A 19019-nucleotide genomic window follows, 5' to 3' on the forward strand; every position below is an offset into this window, starting at 1 on the left:
TGTGTTCGGATTCAGCGGGTTGGAAAATGGATGGATGGATGGATGAGTAGTACGTTTCTTAAACGAAAAAGGAAAAAAACATGTCTTAGTGGTTGGCAAAAATAGAAATAATGAGGGTATTAGAAATAAACTTGATTCCTTACCCTTAAAAGTCAAGGCAGAGGTAAAGATTTTAGGTATGATCATGGACTCCAATCTAAACTTTATTTTGGATTTTAACCAGGTTACCACAAGTGCATTTTTTTTTTAAGGAATATTACAAATGTTAGACATTGCAGTATTACAAGATGCTGACAAATTCATTCGTGCTTTTATTTTTAGTTAAGTACATTACTGTAATGCATTTCTAACCTAAAAAATACATTAATTAAGAATCTTAGCTAGAAAAAGATCTTAGCAGATCTCTCCAGTTTTACCACCATTACACTGGTTACCCATGTCACATTTAGAATTGACTTTAAAATACTAATAATTGTATATAAAGCCTTAAATAATAATGCTCCTTCCAACACTTAAAGTCATAACCTTAGATCTTCCAAAAGTTGGTCTGTTTATTATTACAAGAGCTAAGCATGAACAAAGTGTTGGGGTGGTCTGTTGCTGTAGTGCTCCAAAAATTAGGAACATTTTAACAGTAGAGATACCCCAGGTTTGCGGTGGGCTGGCGCCCTGCCCAGGGTTTACTTCCTCCCTTGTGCCCTGTGTTGGCTGGGATTGGCTCCAGCAGACCCCCGCGACCTTGTAGTTAGGATATAGTGGGTTGGATAATGGATGGATGGATACCCCAGGTTAATACTTGATAACATTTAAAAAAAAAGTGGTTACTGCCAGGGGGCACCCCAATACCTGGAGGACCCTGGACCTCAGCACTTCTGCCAGTGCTTGGGGGAAGAAAAGACTTCTGCCACACTGGGGCGTGTCGGTGGGAGATTGCCGGGAACACACTTGGAGCACATCTGGGTGCTTATTTAAAGGGACCGCCTCCCTTCAGAAGATGACTTGAGTCAGGAGAGAAGGTTGGAGGTTATATTCCACAATACATATATATATATATATATATATATACAAACCGGATTCCAAAAAAGTTGGGACACTAAACAAACTGTGAATAAAAACTGAAAGCAATGATGTGGAGATGGCAAATGTCAATATTTTATTTGTAACAGAACGTAGATGACAGATCAAACGTTTAATCCGAGTAAATGTATCATTTTAAAGGAAAAATATGTTGATTCAAAATTTCACGGTGTCAACAAATCCCAAAAAAGTTGGGACAAGTAGCAATAAGAGGCTGGAAAAAGTAAATTTGAGCATAATGAAGAGCTGGAAGACCAATAAACACTAATTAGGTCAATTGACAACATGATTGGCTATAAAAAGAGCTTCTCAGAGTGGCAGTGTCTCTCAGAAGCCAAGATGGGTAGAGGATCACCAATTCCCACAATGTTGCGCAGAAAGATAGTGGAGCAATATCAGAAAGGTGTTACCCAGCGAAAAATTGCAAAGACTTTGCATCTATCATCATCAACTGTGCATAACATCATCCGAAGATTCAGAGAATCTGGAACAATCTCTGTGCGTAAGGGTCAAGGCCGTAAAACCATACTGGATGCCCGTGATCTCCGGGCCCTTAAACGACACTGCACCATAAACAGGAATGCTACTGTAAAGGAAATCACAGAATGGGCTCAGGAATACTTCCAGAAACCATTGTCAGTGAACACAATCCACTGTGCCATCCACCGTTGCCAGCTGAAACTCTACAGTGCAAAGAAGAAGCCATTTCTAAGCAAGATCCACAAGCTCAGGCGTTGTCACTGGGCCAGGGATCATTTAAAATGGAATGTGGCAAAATGGAAGACTGTTCTGTGGTCAGATTCGAAGTTCTTTTTGGAAATCTGGGACGCCATGTCATCTGGACCAAAGAGGACAAGGACAACCTAAATTGTTATCAACGCTCAGTTCAGAAGCCTGCATCTCTGATGGTATGGGGTTGCATGAGTGCGTGTGGCATGGGCAGCTTGCATGTCTGGAAAGGCACCATCAATGCAGAAAAATATATTCAGGTTCTAGAACAACATACTGTATGCTCCCATCCAGACGTCATCTCTTTCAGGGAAGACCCTGCATTTTTCAACAAGATAATGCCAGACCACATTCTGCATCAATCACAACATCATGGCTGCGTAGGAGAAGGATCCGGGTACTGAAAAGGCCAGTCTGCAGTCCAGATCTTTCACCTATAGAGAACATTTGACGCATCATAAAGAGGAAGGTGCGACAAAGAAGGCCCAAGACGATTGAACAGTTAGAGGCCTGTATTAGACAGGAATAGGAGAGCATATTTTTCCCTTAAAATGATACATTTTCTCAGTTTAAACTTTTGTTCCGTGATTTATGTTCTATTCTGAATAAAATATTAGAAGTTGGCACCTCCACATCATTGCATTCAGTTTTTATTCACGATTTGCATAGTGTCACAACTTTTTTGGAATCCGGTTTGTATATTGTCACACATGTGCGAGTAGGAGGCAGCTGAAGGGCTTATATAATCGTAATATGGAGGGGTGCACTGACTCTCTTTCTCAGTTCCCTGTAGGCCGTTTCCGGGAAATCCTGCCAGGTGGCGAAGCCCAGAAGAAGACACTTCCGGTCCCGCCCCTGCAGGTGACATCACGTCCGGTACCAGCCCTGAGGGCGATATCACTACCTAGCCCTGAGGGCGACATCACTTCCAGTCAACTCTCCATAAAAGCCGCTCCCCTTCCTCTGGTGATCAGTTCTGTCTTGGACTCAGTAGTGTAAACTACCCAGTGCTAACTTTTTTGACACAACTACCTGTTGCAGCCTGGATTATAATTTACGGGTGGCTGCCCCAAACCTTCTTGCAATGTCTGGAGTCTCTTATTGTGGCAAACAAGTGGTGCTGCTGTTTTAAGATGTACAATAAGGACGTACTTGAACAAAAGTGAACTGTGCTGTTGAGTTGCAAGAAAAAAAACCTTTATTGTGCCAACTCCTCAAAACAGCCCACATACAATATGCCACACAGCATCTAGACAAGCCTCAAAAGTTCCGGAAGAAAGTCTTTTTGATTGATGAGATTAAAATTGAACTTTATGGCCACAACCTTAAACACTATGTTTGGGGAGGATGCAACAAGGCCCATAACGAAATGTACACCATCCCTACTGTGAAGCATGGAGGTGGATCTCACATACATTTCAGCCGAAGTGACTTGTGGGTTTCCCTTGGTACTCAACAACCTGGCAGTTGTGGCTGAAATCTTGGCTGAAATCAGAGGGTATCTGGGATGGAAAAGCCAACATAAAAGGAGCCAGTGCATATTGTCAGAATTTTAAAATAAAAATAGTGGATGAATTAGTTTTCCCAATAAAACTACATTAGTAAACTTCCCTGAGGAGTGAGTGATGTTCCTTTCTTATTTTGTGGTTTTATTCATTCATCAATTTATTGCCGTCCTTCCTGTTTAGCAAATTCCACCTTTCTATACCCCTAGTAAGAGCAGTGTAATTCTGGCCCTGCCACTGCTACATATATTATCCCTACATGTGGTAATTAAAATGTTGAAATATTACATATTTAACTACCTATAAAATATAATTAGAAATCAATACTTCTATAAATATTAATTAAATACAAAGTAAATATTGAAAAAGTTGTTTCACCAGTGCTCTGTTTTTGGTTGTGTTCTTTTAAGCACCATATAACAAGTGCTGCTTTCCCTAGAGGTTCAAACAGACTTTGAATAAGCTATATTCTAGTTAAATAGGAAAGCTTTACTACTTTTAAAAGGTTTATGGATAAGATATTGAGACAAATTAGATGTAAATTAACCAAAGGAGTCTGATGGACTGAATATCCTGCTCTCATTTCTAAATTTTAAATTCTAATATACAGGAAATCTGATCGCAGAAAAAGTAACACAACTTCATCTTCACAGAGTCTGTCAAAAATGCAATGCTTTTATCTAGTTTAACCTTTGAAATTTGGAGCTCAGTGATGAACACTATTGTATTAAAAACACACTTAAAATACTGTCTACATTGATCCATACTACTGAATAACTATAAATAAAGGTTAACATAATGGAAAATTCCAAGTGTCAGTTTGCATTTTGTTAAATGAATAAATCAAAGCTTCAAATACTTTAAATGCATCCAGTCTAATGCTAAGCATAAAAGAAAAACATGAAAAAATGTAGTTTTTTTGAACAGTTATTGTAAGCACTAGCCTTTTTCAATAGAGCTTGCAGCTCCTTTTTGGTCAGCCTAGTAGTTCTATTATACAATGACAGCTTGTCACTTTACTGCGATCAATACTGTTTTCTCCAAAAGAAAAATGTTCTTTATCTGTTTCTTTAGATAAATGCACAGACTGTACCATCGGAATGCTTTTCTTCCAGGTCTCATCACTACCTCTGATCTCTTTCTTATTTTTTTAATACTATTTTGTAGTAGATCCTGTTTAAATAAAGCCCCAATTAATGGACTTTCAATATAAAGCATTGAAATTACTTTAATAATAAAGAATAATACAGAAATAAATGTAATCTTGAAACACTTAGACAAAGACTAATGTGTTCATAAATACAATTTTGCAGCTGCAGATATCTCAGATTTAGTTTCTGGAGAAATGTGATGGCAGCAATCATTTTATTTACAATTTATTGATGTTCATAGTTTCACTCATTTAATTAAATGGTTTTCTTTGCTTGCCTTCACAGTAATTACCAGTGAGAATGTACTTGATTATAAACTTCACAAACACTCTTAATGCAGTTATAACTTTTGTTGCAAAGGCATTTGGTTCAATTGCTCTGCTTTATGTCCCTTAATACTGTTTTGCTTGCTTAAGGTTATAAGCCCTAAATTGCGTCTTTTTTAACCAATTAAAATAGATTTTAAACCAACAGGTATTATTCTTAACAGTGAGACATCTCATTTGCAAACATGTTTACTCACCATAAAAAAAAAAAAATTGGAATTTTTGCCATATCACAAACCAGGGGTGAATTGTTAAGGAACATTTGACAGTCTGGAACTTCCTTATACAGAGAAACACTAGTACAGTATACATATTTTTAAAAACATTTCTAATATTGGGATTTTATATTACACTAATTTAACCATCGACTATTTTTAATAACCACTTTAACATCAAGCACCATCGTATGGCAGTTCAGAAGTAATGAAAAATACAATGTAAAGCAATGCAAGATAAACACTTAGATATTTCATGGTCTTTTAAACTGCAAAGGAATGTGTCTCTAGTCATCTTACAAATTCTGCAAGCCTAGAAGACGTACATTCTAAATTAGATGATGTTTTATTATGAATATGCAATAAACAACCCACATTTTGTCAATCCACCTGTCCTGAATGTCTTTAGACTCTCGAAAGAAATCACTCTTCAACAATTGTAAGGGATTTATTTTCTCCTCAGCAGATGTTCTTCAACAGAAAGAGGAAGAAAGAAGGAAATAAAAATGGTCTCCAATGAACACTACATTTATTTTTTTACAGTAACACTGGTCTTAACTGTGACACAGAAGACTTTGTCTATTTTTGCATTTGGATATAGCAATAAATCTATTTGGACACAGGCCTTTTTGTAATGCACCAGACCATTTACAGTGTTCAGTGAATGTGACCATTTACAGTGTTCTATAGTATTGGCATAAAATTGTCATGTTAGTCCCATCCAGAATGCAAGAGCACATGAAATGTTTGAAAAAAGAATTAAAAAAATATGAAACATGTTTCACTATGGTGAAGCACTGTCTCAACCCAACAAATCAGTAAACAAAACAAGTAATCTCTGCAAATGTAAAACATTTCTGACTTATGTGGCAAATCCTTATGATATTAATGAGAAATGAGAAAAGTTTGAACTGTAAAGCAGATACCCTTTAAGAGGAAATAGGAGACATCCCATTCAGCTTTAACAAAGTAATTTAAGGAAGGAGCTGCTGCTCATTAATATCATAAGGATTTGCCACATAAATGAATGAATAGCACAGAACAGCTCCAGCAGCAATGCATCATTCTGTCTACTTTGATGCGGTGCACCACCTTGATGTTATTGCAAAATATGTTGCAGCTTTGATACTCAGTTTAGAGCAGCACTAAGGATTAAATCCTACAACCCTTAAACTCAAGTAACACTAGTGAACAGCACAGGCAGCAGTGAAGAATCGTTCAGTTCTGACAGGCTTACATCTGAAACTGATGAGATTAGAGCATAGAAAACAGAAAATGTTCAAAGTAAACAGAAGATTTATTGCACTTTAGAAGTCAATAAAATTATACATCTTAAAATTAACACTAAAGTCAGTCATGACACACTGTTGCTTGACAGCAAGCTTTGCTGTTCCATGTGCTAAAAATTAACTTTTCACTGTGATTGGTTTTAAAAGACTTCTTGAAGATGAACTTAATTACATTAAATGAAAAGATGCATGAGACTGACATTAATGAATAACACAACTTCTGCTACATAGTATTTTTTTTTTTCAAAAAAAAGCTCCAAATTAATTATCACCATGAGACCAAATAAGTATTTGTATCTTCCTTATCATGCATAATTTATTTTGTCTGAGGAACAGCCTATAGTCTTATGCATAGCATTCTCTTTGAACCGGTGGTAATGATTCATCCGTTTTCTTAATTTGTCTATCTAGGACAGGGTAGCCAGGAAGCTAGAGCCTATCCTAGCAATCATCAGACACAAGGCAGGAACAACAACTGGACAGGACACCAGTTCTTCACAGCATGAACAGAATTTACACCAATCCATCTATCCTAAATGTCTTTAGATTGTGGGAGGAAACCGAAGTACCATATGTAAAAGAATGTTTAATATGTCCCAATACCAGTCTCTCAAAGCATGTCATCACAATAAAAATATGATTGTTCATTGAGACAGTCCACCATTGTTTTTTTTTTTTTTTTTTTTTTGCTAAAAGGATAACTTTGTTGTATAAAAGCAAGCAAGTAGTTTTTTTGACTTCTAAAATTAGTAGTTCAATTTGAACCCAATTAAGGGTGTTGTACTGAAAAGGAAGTTTTGACAATTTAATTCTTGGAATTTTTAGAGTAGAGTAGCAGAACAATACCAGTCATACTACAGGGACATCCTAAAAGACTTGGGGGCAGAAGTGTAAGCAGCACAAGACCATAACATATATCAAAAAATGAGCTGAAGTCATTGAAGCAAATACTGTATTTATTCAGGTCAAAGTATTTATTGTTGCAGCCTTTCAATAATTTCTTGAAAGAAGTCTCCCAAGTTCCCTTAAAATATTAATAATTTATCTGAAATTATGGTGCTGTTCTGGTAACTAATTCCAGAGTCCTAAAGAAAAAAATAAACATTAAATACAAAAATTAATCAAATACAGCACAATTTAAAACTATTCACATAGCTTTACTAGACAAAAAATATTTTTAAACTATAATATGAAACAATAATACAGAAATTTCAACAGAATAGGTCCACTTTATAACTAAAACAGTTTTACTTCTTACCATGTAGGCTTGAGATGCATATAGATAGATAGATAGATAGATAGATAGATAGATAGATAGATAGATAGATAGATAGATAGATAGATAGATAGATAGATAGATACTTTATTAATCCCAAGGGGAAATTTACATACCCCAGCAGCAGCATACTGATAAAAACAATATTAAATTAAAGATTTATAACAATGAAAGTATAACAGACAGACCATAATTTTGTATAATATTAACGTTTACCCCCCCGGGTGGAATTGAAGAGTCACGTAGTGTGGGAGAGGAACGATCTCCTCACTCTGTCAGTGGAGCAGGACAGTGACAGCAGTCTGTCGCTGAAGCTGCTCCTCTTCTGTCTGGAGATGATCCTGTTCAGTGGATGCAGTGGATTTTCCATTATTGACAGGAGCTTGTTCAGCACCTGTCGCTCTGCCACGGATGTCAAACTGTCCAGCTCTGTGCCTACAATAGAGCCTTCCTTCCTCACCAGTTTCTCCAGGCGTGAGGCATCCCTCTTCTTTATGCTGCCTCCCCAGCACACCACTGCATAGAAGAGGGCGCTCGCCACAACCACCTGATAGAACATCTGCAGCATCTTATTGCAGATGTTGAAAGACGCCAGCCTTCAAAGGAAGTATAGTCGGCTCTGTCCATTCTTACACAGCGCATCAGTATTGGCAGTCCAGTCCAATTTATCATCCAGCTGCACTCCCAGGTATTTATAGGTTTGCACCCTCTGCACACAGTCACCTCTGATGATCACGGAGTCCATGAGGGGCCTGGTCCTCCTAAAATCCACCACCAGCTCCTTGGTTTTGCTGGTGTTTAGTTGTAGGTGGTTTGAGCACCATTTAGCAAAGTCTTTGATTAGTTTCCTATACTCCTCCTCCTGCCCACTCCTGATGCAGCCCACGATAGCAGTGTCGTCTGCATACTTTTGCATGTGGCAGGACTCCGAGTTGTATTGGAAGTCCGATGTATATAGGCTGAACAGGACCGGAGAAAGTACAGTCCCCTGCGGCGCTCCTGTGTTGCTGACCACAGTGTCAGACGTGAAGTTCCCGAGACGCACATACTGAGGTCTGTCTTTAAGATAGTCCACAATCCATGCTACCAGGTATGAATCTACTCCCATCTCTGTCAGCTTGTCCCTGAGGAGCAGAGGTTGGATGGTGCTGAAGGCACTAAAGAAGTCCAGAAACATAATTCTTACAGCACCACTGCCTCTGTCCAAGTGGGAGAGGGATCGGTGTAGCATGTAGATGATGGCATTCTCTGCTCCCACCTTCTCCTGGTATGCAAACTGCAGAGGGTCGAGGGCATGGCTGACCTGTGGCCTCAGGTGGTAAAGCAGCAGCATCTCCATGGTCTTCATCACGTGTGACGTCAGAGCGACAGGCAGGAAGTCATTCAGCTCACTAGGACGTGATAGCTTTGGGACTGGGGTAATTCAAGACGTTTTTCAAAGCCTCGGGACTCTCCCCTGTTCCAGGCTCAGGTTGAAGATCTGCTGTAGAGGACTCCCCAGCTCCAACACACATGCCTTCAGCGGTCATGGTGATACTCCATCTGGACCCGCTGCTTTGCTGGCACAAAGTCTCCTCAGCTCTCTGCTTACCTGGGCTGCTGTAATTGTGGGTTGGGGGAAACTCTCTCCTATGCTGGTATCAGCCGGAGAATTGGTGGAGGGTGCAGTACTCCGAGGTGAGAGTAGGTTAGGGTGGTCAAACCTGTTGAAGAAGTTGTTCATCTGGTTTGCTCTCTCCACGTCTCTCTAAATGGTGGCACCCCGCTTCGAGCTGCAGCCAGTGATGATCTTCATCCCGTCCCACACTTCCTTCATGCTGTTATTCTGCAACTTGTGCTCCAGCTTTCTCCTGTACTGCTGCTTCTCTGCCCTGAGCTGGACTCGGAGTTCCTTCTGCACGCACTTGAGCTCATGCTTATCACCACCTTTAAAAGCTCTTTTCTTCTGGTTCAAAAGGCCTTTGATGTCACTTGGAATCCATGGCTTGTTGTTAGCATAGCAGCGTCCAGTTCCTACTGGAACTACAATGTTCATACAGAAGTTGATGTAGTCAGTAGTGCAGTCAACAGCCTCTTCAATATTCTCACTATGTGACCCCTGCAGGATATCCCAGTCCGCAGTTCCAAAGCAGTCTCTCAGAGCCTGCTCTGCCTCAGGGGACCACTTCCTGCATGAGCGTGTGGTTGTAGGTAGTGCCATCACCCTTGGTTTGTAGTGAGGCTGAAGCAGAACCAGGTTATGATCTGCTTTCCCAAGCACAGGCAGCGGGGTGGCACCGTATGCGTCTTTAATGTTTGCATACATTAGGTCTATAGTCCTATTTCCCAGGGTGTTACAATCCACATACTGGGAGAAGGCAGGTAATGTTTTGCCCAGCGTCACATGGTTAAAGCACAAGCGCCTCGGGGTGCTGCGTTTGTAACTTAGCAATAGCAGAATGAATGACATTACCCACTATCTCCGCTATCGCCGGAGGAGGGATGTACACAATAACAACAATGACGTGTCCAAACTCTCTGGGCAAGTAATAGGGATGCAAACTTACGGTGTTTATGGTGTTGCAAAAGCCATTTAGCAATGTTTCTTTGCTTACATAAAGTAAGCAAAATTATTTAGAAAAATAAAAAGTATCTCCACTGGTTAAAAAAGGAGAGACAATACAGCTCCTCACTATGTTCTCTAGCAATGCTTCTTCGAATCCTTGTTGCAGTCAATAACTAAATCCACTAGTGTCCTTGTCTCCTTCCTTCTTTCTGGGCTCCTTTGTCCCTCCCCATCCAGCATCCTGATCTTTTTCACTCCCCTAATGGAAATATTTTTCTTGCATTTTTTTTATTCTATCAGTACTTTAATGCATTGAGAGCACTAATAAAACAAATAATCACTATTATTACCGCAAGATACCCCCTCTCTCTTTTTTTAACTTGCACAGAAAACCACTTCCCTGCCATTTTCCTTCACTCCACTTTATTTACAGTATGTTCATGAGTTACATTCTTCTCCCACTTAAATATCTGTTGTCCTCAATTCAAAAGAGGCTCCTCATGTTCCTTTAGTGTTCTACAAAATACAATAACATCATCCAGATAAACAAGTACTTGCAACAGATTCATGTCTCCCATAGCCTTCTCCATGAGCTGGTGAAATGTGGCTGGTGTCCTGGTAAAGCCTCTAGCAAATGTTCAAATTGGTAAAATTCTAAAGGACAAATAAAAGCAGCCCATTCCTTGTCCTCTTCAGTCATAGCAATCTGGTAGAAGCCACTGTGAAGGTCTAGGACTGAAAACCACTTGCTTCCATCCCAACAGTCTAATACATCATCTATATAGGGCATGGTATACTGAACTGAAATAGATCTATTATTCAAAGTCTGATAATCAATACCTATTCGAATGGCCCCATTCTTCCTGGCTACCTGGCTATAGGTGATACATATGGACTGCGAGACTCTTTCTTAACTCCAGTGGCCAGCAATTCCGGAAGTTGTCTCCATACATCATCAATATCAGCCGGAGCCAATAGATGAGTTCTCTCTTGGAAAGGTTTTGGATATTTAAGTCTATTTAAGTTATATTTAAGTCCCTTTAGCCTTCCTGTGTATTACCGATTGAAGTTTGTCAGTGGGTTTCCCAGTTTCGTCACTAGTCACGTGAACAACTGGTTTAATTCATCACTTTTGTGATTGCTCACCTGGCATTTCTGCTCCTCTTGGGCTGAGTTGCAGTAGTGCAGTATGCTAGTTTCTGACAAGGAGAGGAGGAGTTCTGTACTTCTAATCCCTCTGAAAAAGGGCTCTCAGTTGCCTTATCGTTTCAGGTTCATGCAACAAATGGTCACCCTGCATCATTCCATGACTCTCAATAGACTATGTGAGCCAGTTTCTTTGACTGTTGCATGCAGAAATATAGAAATATCAATAGTCGTCCTGCACTGATTCTGAATTTGGGAACTCTGCAGTAGAAAGCTTTTGGTGTGCACCTATTTGTCTCTGTCTTCTACTCTGTTCAGCTTGGGAGCAAGTCATCACTCTCTGAGGACCTTGCAATTTTGTTTGAGAGGGTAGCCCGATCAGATGTTCTTTGGCCAACAACTGGTCTCTATGGACTTTCTCCATCTTTCTCGTGTTTTATACAATACACCAGCAAACTTGGTAGCTTATTAATCACTATATTGGGTATGACTTCCACTTATCTTGCAGTTTCTGTCTTCCTACCAATCCAAAATTGCAAATTAGGACTTGTTTGCCTTCAGCTAATAGTTGGTGATGGACTGTCTGATCATAATGTGCTCTATTTCTAGTATGAGTTTTGTAAGCAGCTTCAGTAGCCAATTTATAAGCTTGCTTCAAGATTGATTTTAAAATTACTATGAATTGCTGGGTTTCCTCCAGGTACTCCAGTTTCCTCCCACAGTCCAAAGACATGCAGGTTAGTTGCATTGGCGATCCTAAATTGTCCCTAGTGCATGCTTGGTGTGTGGTGTGTGTGTGTGTGTGTGCCCTGCGGTGGGCTGTCGCCCTGCCTGGGGTTTGTTTCCTGCCTCGTGCCCAGTGTTGGCTGGGATTGGCTCCAGCAGAACCCTGTGACCCTGTAGTTAGGATATAGCGGGTTGGATAATGGATGGATGAATTGCTGGTGTTGTACCTCAGACTTCCCATTAAAAGACACCCCAAAACAAATGTCCACAAGTAGTCTTGCCTCCATCCCAGACATTAGATAATATGCAGAGTATCCAGTAGCATAATTTTTGGCGCAGTTACATGCTTGCTTCAAATGACATGCTTGTTAACTTCAATAATGTTTACTTCCTTCTCGGAATGGGCCCACTTTATAACTAAAACAGCTTTATGCCCTACTGTTGCAGGTCTGAGATGACATTTGTGCATGTTGTGGCAAAATATGTTTAACAACATCTCTTTGTTTACATAAAGTAAGCAAAATGAATAAAAAATAGGTATCTTAGCTGAAAAAAGGAGAGATAATACAGCTTCTAGTTATGCACTCTAGCAGTGTATCTTCAAATCCTTGTTGCAGATGATAAATAAATCTGCCAGCATTCTTGTCTCCTTCCTTCTTTCTGTTGGCATCTTTTACTACACACCTCAATCCTCCTTACCATCCAGCTGTCTCCTCTTTTTCACTCCTGTAACAGAATTATTTCCTTCTTGTGTCTTTTTACTCTGTAAGTATTTTAATGCATTAAGAGCACTAATAAAACTAAGAATCAATACTAATCCTCAAGATATTCCCCCCTCTCTCTATCTCTTTTTTTTTACTTGTACAGGAAAACCACTTTGGCTGCCTTACTCTTGCCTTTATCTTTCACTCCACTTTATGGTTTAGACTATTTATTATTAATGTTTATTCTGTAAGAAACTCGTCCATTCTTTTGTTTTTTCTTGTATTGCTGTATACATTTTCAGACCTCTTTTCTTGTTTTATTAGAGAACCATGAATATTTTACCCAAGTCCCAAGTCATATGACAAAAATAAGCAAATTGTCAGTTGTCACACAAAACAACAGGCAACTCAAACCCATAGCTTTCTGCAGACACTGATTCCACCAGACACAGCCTTCGGCAGCAGATATTAATATATCTAGTATACAGTACTTTCATATTTGCACTTCTACAGCAGACACATGCATATGGCCTAATTTGTTGAATTAAATAATGTGGCTACCATTGTTGTTAGCTGGGGCACACTTACTTAGGATGTGACTATAAACAAACAAACTTGGCTTTCTGCGCAAATTTTCCTGTGCATGTATTTCACCAGGCTCTTTGACTGAAGACTGTTAAGCATTTTCCAAAATATATTGTTAAATCTAAATGTAATGTGTAGTGTATAACTACTGATCAAGAATAAGACAGAATCAACATTCTATTTTACTTTACACCTGAAAAACTTGGGTTAAACACATCTTGACTTTTGTTTAATGCTCCCTAATGAAACTGTTTATTGTATTTAAGAAAAAAATATTGCATAAATGGATAGCATTAAGGAAGTCAGAGAAGACAGGGCCACAGTGCTGCAAGGCGTAAATATGTGTATTAGAATGAGTTCTGATCAAAAAATATGGGTAAGTGCTCAACATCAGCTAGTATCACAAATTCCAAAATTAAATATTTTTATATTTTTCTCTACTGAAAATTTACCAAAAACATTTTTTTGCCTAATTAATAGCTACAGTAAGACTACTGTATATTTCAGGGATAAGCAGGACTGAGTACCATAAGATCCAGCCAACATCATTTTTGATCTGAAGTGTTATATGCGTGAAACTTGTAATGAACTGTGTTGCTAAATCATTTTTGTATTCTGTTTTTCACTGCCCATTTGTAAGGGCTGCTTTTGAGTACATATGTATTTTTAAAAATATCTAAACTACAGTTGGTTTGGATATATTGACTTCTACATATACTTTTTAATTTAATTTATTTATTTATTTATCTTTTTAAGGTCATGAGTTCACCGTAATGAATCTTAACTGTAGAATTGCTGCTGGCATTATTATATAGCTCAAAAAACATTAAAATCGATATAAATGTATTAGCTTTTCTGCATTTCTGTTAATATGTTTCTGCCCTTTCTTCCTATAGATATAGCCAAAAGCACCATCTTCAATGATTTACATACTGGAGGACAAGACATCTTGTGTTTTTCTCAATGCCATGAACTAGAAATCATTTGCCATTAGAGATATTTCTCTCTATTATAAAAAAAATCCTGGAGAGAAACAGTAGGGCGACGATATGTGATCTTCACGTTAAGATCACGGAAGACACTTAAAAGACCCACAAGACTAGAGAGATTGGCCATGGAGCGTCTCGCAATGACGTAGAACTACTTACAAATAAATATGAGTAAGGGCAGCCACCAAAACACACTCAGTCGTATTTTGGCTTTAAGCACACAAGATCTAGGGCTCTCATATAAAGCATATAAGGACAATACGTTATAAATAAAACATAGACGACAAAGCGAAGAAGAAAGCAGCGTGGGGAAAAGACACTCAAAAGCATTGGAGAGACAAAATAGAAAAAGAATAATCTAGGTGCAAATTTAGAAAATAAGGAAAGTAATTATCAACCCGGAACAAGTGGAATTGAAAAAAAAGCACATCCAAGCAGGACGTTTGCACTATACACATGCAGAGCAGGTTAGAGATTATGAAAGTAATGACAAGTAATTATCAGCTCGGAACAAGTGGAATTGAAAAAAAAGTGCGTCCAATACGGACATTGGCGCTATACAAAGGCAGTGCAGGTTAGAGATTATGAAAGCAGTGGAATTCGAAAGGCTCAAAAAAAAATAGTTGTCACATAACACATGTAGAGAAAGTTAAAGAATATGAAAGTAGGAAAATTAGAAAGTATAAAAAAAGAAAGTAAAGATCACAGGAGCACAAACAAACAGAAATTGAAAATGACGGGTGTCATTAAAAAAAAGCAGGATAAAGCGAGGTCAGAAATAAAAGAGAAAACAAAGTAAAACATCATAAAAAGGTTAAAAAGCAATTTAAAAGACTCAAAAAAAACGTAAGCGTGAAACACATACAGAGCAAAATACAGAATATGAAAGCAGAAAAAAATGACAGTGTCAAAAAAAAGAAAGTAAACATTGCATTAGCGCAAAGAAAGAGAAATTATTACTCAGAGAGATAACGAAAAGGCGAATAGAGATCGAATATATGGACATAAGTGATATGTCAGAAGTATGTAAATATTGTAAGGCTTTGAAGTTTAAATCAAGAGAATTTCAAAAACGGAGTTTACCTCACATGCATTTATTGGTTACTTTGCTGATGATGTAGATTGCTTTGTCTGTGCTGAAATTCCAAACAGAGAAAGCAATCCTGAATTATGGTACAAAGTCATTAAACATGTCTCACTGACCTCATTAAAAAGATTCAGCCTGTTGGGACTCTAAAGATTCCAAATATTGTTTTTACAGAAAGAATAAATGTTAAAAGTGTGTATCCGGAAAAACAAAAACAGGGGTTGGTAAGCAAAGGGAGCAGGGCAAAGCCCCCTAGTAATTATATATAAAGATACTGAAATCCATGCGATTTGGTTAGAATTTTTGTGTTTGGAGGGCAATGAAATGTAAAGAAGAAAAGAAAAGTTTACATCACACAGGTTACTTTCTTATACTGAATAAAATAAATAATGCATTATAAACACACAAAAGTCACTGCACTGACGAAAAATCAATACTTTTTTGCATTTATTAAGGAAGAAAAGCTCAGAAAAAGTGAGGATGTAATTAAAGCAATTTTTAAATTATAATAAATGTTTGCTCAAAACATTGTGCTGAAGAATAATGGATGGCCAGAAATCAGAATGGGACAGTTTTTACTCTTAATTTGCAATTGCTCTTAAGGCTTACAGATGGCCATTTGTTTGCCAAACTAATGACATTAAGAATATGAGCTATGTGCTTAATTCTCCTGTGACTTCATTTTTGCAGTTAGAAACTGTAGGAGAAGCCATTTAATTTATGCTAACAGAAAAGTTAATACAAGCAGCATAATATTGCAGAGTTGTTGCAGTCAGGTATTGGATTACCAAAATAAAGTTACATCTAAATGAAAGCAAATTCAGCAAATTCAGGGCTAAATGCACTGAGTCATAGTGAATATGTAGGAAGAGTATTTATTCCATGACAACTTGACAGCACTTTGGAAAGAACAAAAGTACCATTTATAATTTAACTGCTAATTAAGGAATGCTCAAAAACTTTCAGTGTTTGAGTCATCTATATATTATTTAGAGTTTATCCTGAAATCAGCAAATTTTCTGTAAAAGAATTTATCAATTGAAATCAGCCACTAATATTCAGATTTGCACACCTGTATTACAAGAATGTAAAATTAAGTTGGACCCTCAAATTATACTCTTAAGTATGTTATACTTATTGAATTACATTCAGAAACATATGCTGTATAATTCTTTGTACTATATATTCTGTTTACTATCTTTGGTGGCTTGCATCTCTACTAAAATCTAAAACTACTGCTTCAGTTATATTCCAAATAATTGTTTTCACACAGATGAACAATAGATCACTGAAAATTGTCTGTCTTTAAACTCAGAGAACATGTTTTCTGCTAATGATTGTTAATTCAGAAAATCAAGGTTCAGAAAATAATAGTTACAAAGTAGTGAATCTAAGCCTTTGACCAGATACGCTAGTAAGAAAACATACTGTAGATGTTAATTTTGCCTCAGATCTGTCTAATTTCCCACATTAACTCATTATGAAAGATTTTTTTACCTGGGTCAGAAGAGACAGAAAATAAAGATATTTTAAACCATTCAGAAAAAAGAAAATCAACAGCAATTCTTTAATTTCTATCAAGAACAAATAAATACTATCATGGGTTGCTGTACTGTTTCTGAGTGATCCCCATAAAAACCTTCATCTGTTTCATGAACTCTCTGTACTTTTTTTGCCACATGTGCCTCTAACACAGATCTGAATTCATAATCTTGCTGCTCTAAAACTTCCCTGGCATCTAATTCACAAACACACCAAAGCCTTGTTCATAGATAGCAACTCACTTGGTCCTCTGGAGAAGAATGCATTTTAAAAACTTACAGATCATAGTTTGTATAAACTTCAACAACACAGCAAAAAGTACTGAACATTAGTAAAAAAAAATAAAATAACAAACTAGTAAAATAAAGTGATTGAAAAATAGTAATACCTTAGAGGAATTAGAATTTTATTATGATTTTTTTTCCTTACTGGGGTTGGGAATCTGAAATAGAAGTTGTCAGAGGAATCTAATTGAAAGGATTGTGTTTAATATTATTTGTGGTTGTTTAAACAACTAGCCATTTTATTACAACTAACAATCAGTTAATAAAAATAAGAATATCATAAATCTAAAAGCAGAACTATTGTCCACAGGCATAGTATAAGGTGACACGCTATGATGTTTTAAAAATTGCAAAAAACGCTGAAAAACGCTCTATGGTGAAAAATGATGATACAGAAAAAGCAATGCCTGCTAACAGCTTTACATTATTTCATGTCATTGTTTGCTACAGTCCCTGATTACATGATGATCTTGAGATGCAAGGAGGGAAAACCAGATTTTCATAAAGCAATTAAGAGTTATTAAAATGTGTCACAAACAAGTAAAGTTTGTAACTGATAGGACTTGTGAAACTGGAGATCAACTTATTAAATACTTTTTTTTGAAAACATCTGCCATGTCATGTGTTCTGTCATACTCTTTTTCTGACATTTTGATTGTGATCTTTCCATCAGGGTGGCACAATGGTGCAGTGGGTAGTGCTGACACCTCACAGTTAGGAGACCTGGGTTCACGTCCCAGGTCCTCCCTGCATGGAGTTTGCATGTTCTCCCTGTGTCTGCGGGGGTTTCCTCCGGGTACTCCGTTTTCCTCCCACAGTCCAAAGATTTGCAGGTTAGGTGCTTTGGCAATTCTGAATTGTCCCTAGTGTGTGTGTGTGTGTGTGTGCCCTGTGGTGGGCTGGCGCCGTGCCTGGGGTTTGTTTCCTGCCTTGCACCCTGTGTTGGCTGGGATTGGCTGCAGCAGAACACCCCGTGACCCTGTAGTTATGGATGGATGGATCATTCCATCAAGTTTAATAAAAAAAACAAGTACAAGATTTTAAGATAAAATGAGCAGCATTAGACCATGTTATTGTGCTATGCCTTAAAACCTCATTTTAATTGATACGTTTATTTAGAGTCAACAAGATCTGAAAATAAGCTAACCCTAATAATCACAGGCTGAGCAAGTAAAATATCAAAGTGTTAAATATGATGTGAATTTCAGGGTATGGGGAGTAATTATAAGATTACTCACATTAATATGCATCAATCTGTAATAAGATCAGTAATGGATTAGGATGCCAGACTTACTGTTAATTATTTGTAGATTCATTAGTCATAGCTTCAAGGTACAGATTTTTTTTTTTTCAGGCTGAAGGCAGGGAAATGCTGCTGGAATTGATAGTATGAAATTACTGGCTGTAATTATAAGAGCAATAACTTTGTTAACTTGCCACGAAATTTACGGGAAAAAGTTTAAATATAAAGAAAACTGAGGGGAACTATTACTTTTGAAGTAAGCTGTCTGATTTATTTTCATATTTCTTAGCAGATGACATGAGGTTATTACTGCTTTAAAAATTTATTTTAAATTACATTATACCATTAAGGCTAAGTCTACAAAAATAAGAATGTTGATAAACCCTGCAACAGCTTCTGATGCTGACTGGTCATTTGATTTTATTTACTTTTGGCACAGTAAATGCATGGTTGTGAATAGAAATCTAGTGCACTCCCAACAAACACTGATTGAAATGTAATGAATTTGCTGTTTTTGTATGTTAAAGGGCTTCATGGTGTGACTGAATGGACATGAATTAAAATATCATATGCCTTTGGTATCACAGATATTGTTTGTTA

This window comes from Polypterus senegalus, chromosome 2 (genome assembly GCF_016835505.1).
Source record: "Polypterus senegalus isolate Bchr_013 chromosome 2, ASM1683550v1, whole genome shotgun sequence".
Lineage (NCBI taxonomy): Eukaryota > Metazoa > Chordata > Cladistia > Polypteriformes > Polypteridae > Polypterus > Polypterus senegalus.